At 34.4% G+C, this 2,915-nt stretch overlaps 1 pseudogene; it reads left to right on the top strand.

Annotated features, from left to right (window-relative positions):
• Positions 1-1,979: 1,979 nt before the first annotated feature.
• Positions 1,980-2,635, top strand: LOC107513981 (annotated as a pseudogene).
• Positions 2,636-2,915: the final 280 nt, after the last annotated feature.

The raw sequence follows: 2,915 nt of genomic DNA, 5'->3' as shown, positions 1-2,915 counted from the left end.
TACATGCCACCTCTGCAGTCTTCTTCCCACTAATCCTTAACCCCAGTTTTTATCATGAGAAAAATATCAGACAAATTGTAATAGTAGGACAGGAGCCAAAAGAGACATGACAGTTAAGCGTAATGTGGTGTCCTGGATGGGATCTAGGAAATAAAAAAGACATAGATAAAAGCTAAGGAAATCTAAATAAACTATGAACTTTAGTTAAAAATAATGATGTATTAATATTAGTTCATTAATTGTAAGTAAGGTATCTTACTAATGTAAGATCTTAATAGCAGTGGAAACCAGGAACAAAGTATGAGAACTCTTTGTACTGTCTTTCCAATTTTTTTTTGTAAACCTAAACCTGTTGAAGAAACAAAGTCTTTTTTAATATGGTTATTGGGTTCAAAAAGTCAATAGACAAGTTGAAATAGGAAGCTGAAGAATTTTTCCAAACTATGAAACAAACAAACAGACAAACAAAAAACAACAAACAAGAAAATGGAAGATAGATGTAAAAAGATAAAAGATATAAATGATTAATTTGTGTTCCAGAAAGAAAAAATAAGAAAAAAAGGAAGGAAGGGATTATCAAAGAATGAGTACAAGAACATTTATGAAATAAGACATGAGTCTTCAGATAAAAACTTTTAACCGTAATGTTCAGTTGTAGTATTGTTTGAAAACATACAATTCTGCTATAGGAGAAAAGAAAACAAATGGAATGGACAAAACTCACGTATCTTAAGTACGTAAAAATAGTAGTGGAGAATGTGTGTGTTAAACATAGAAGGGCTAGAATAACCAAAAGATAAGTCACATTCATGAGGTATTACATATATACAAGGCACCCAGATACTAAATATTCATGAAATATTGAATACATACCAGGCACTAAATACTCAGAGTTCACTAAATATACATGAGACATGAAGCACTGAGAATCCAGAGGCCTAATTCAACCACCCATTAGTGATGCCCATTCTGGTTCCATGTGTCCTCTGCTCAAGTAATAATAATAAAACCCATGGCCACTGAGCAGGATAATCGGCTACTGTAGCTAAGGCCAGACATGCTTGTCCTGTATCTCTCCAACACAGCAAATCTGTGCCAGGGCAGCTTCCATTTGTGAGCTCCCTTGCTTAAATACCATCCAACTCTGGTCCTACTAACCTACTGTCATTTGGGGAGATGAAGGAGGATGTGACAGAGAGAGGAGAGAGAGGAGACAGACAGACAGATAGACAGACAGACACATGTGTATTGTGTCCCCAAGGACAAGCAATGCTCTTCTACCCTGCATACACCTTATCCTAAGGGTTAACTTCCTCAACCATTTTTCCTTACTTCCTTGCTATATGTTTTAAACTAATTTATTAAACAACGTGCTCTAAACATTTTAATTTAGACTGAAAGTCTCTCTCTTCCGTCACCTCTGGAGTAGTATGTTGATACTACCTCTGCCAGGACATATGTATGTGAAAGCTTCATGGCATCTAGACAATTTTTCACATGACAATATGCAGATACATCACTGTAAAATTTTAGAACAATAGGAATGAAGAGAAAATTTAATGCTTTCAGAAAGACAAAAGACTTCACTTACAAAAAAAAAAAAAAAAAAAAAAAAACAAGAATGAGGCAAAAGATTTCTGGTCGGCAAAACGAAGACTAGAAGACAAATAAGTTAATTCTCCAAAAAGCTGAAAGTTATGTTCAAAGTACAATCTAGACACTACCAAAATATCAGTAAAGTGCAGATGCCTAATGAAGTTATTGTCAGGTATGCAAGGATTCTGAAAGCTTACCTCTTCCACACCCTTTGTCTGAAGATACTTGAGGATGTAATCTGGCAAAATGAAGGAGTAAAACAAAAATCAGGAAAACATAGGATACAGGTAACTGGAAAACAAAAGATGCAAGGACCTTTCCCGAGGTATGGTACTGTGTGTGAGGCTGGAAAATGCAATAAAGACAAAAGCAAGAAGGACGTTATGGTCATGGCGGAGGGGACAGCACTACTGGGGCAGAGCAGGCCAGGCACAAAGATGTAGGATTTCTATCATGGCCAGATGAATCCTTTGGTGAAATGGAAAGTACACTAGCTCTTCAGCAGTATATTCAACAGAACATGAGAGCAGATTGTTCCAATATTGACAAAATTCCTGAAGCATTTGAAAGCTAAGATGGAGGTTTATGGAAGTATGAACATTTAAGGCAATTCTATCTTGAGCTAAATGGACTTGCTGTCAAACTTCAGCGTGAATGCCATCTAGATATATGTACAGATGACAGTAACTGAACAATAGGTTTTCCTTTGTGCAGCTCATAAAACTCTGAAAGATTGTCCTGATATAGTCTATATTAGACACACACTTGATAGTGCTGTATGTCTTCTGAAGAGCAGGAAATAGTTTCGCAGCATCTGTACCAAAACTAGAATCAGTATGCCATAGAATTTACAGAATATTTTCAGATGTTTATTTTCCATCACTAGCAAATATTTGATGAATATAAAAATGAAACATTTTTGTGTCATCAGTTTACTAAATTTGTGATAAAATATAATTTGACATCCAAAGATAATATGATTGTACTAATTTTAGAAGAGGAAGTTCAGAATTCAGTTTCTGGGGAAAGTAAAACATAAAAGGAATCATATAGAAAAAAATGTACTGATCATATTAATTATGTACTGCACATATCATTTTAGACACATCAATAATGTATACATATTACAGCCTTGCTGTTTAGTATAAGTAGGTTTTGTATGCTGAATGTGGCCTTATAAATTGGGAAATGCTTTTTAAGTTTTTTGTGAGCTGTTTATTCACCAGTGTTGTACTCATGGTTTTTAAATAAGATTAGTATCATTTGTTTATAATACCTGTTAATAAAAGAATTTGCAGTTTGGTTAAAAAAAAAAGACA

Source organism: Rousettus aegyptiacus, unplaced genomic scaffold (genome assembly GCF_014176215.1).
Source record: "Rousettus aegyptiacus isolate mRouAeg1 unplaced genomic scaffold, mRouAeg1.p scaffold_m13_p_10, whole genome shotgun sequence".
NCBI lineage: Eukaryota > Metazoa > Chordata > Mammalia > Chiroptera > Pteropodidae > Rousettus > Rousettus aegyptiacus.
This window is presented reverse-complemented; position numbering and strand designations above follow the sequence as displayed.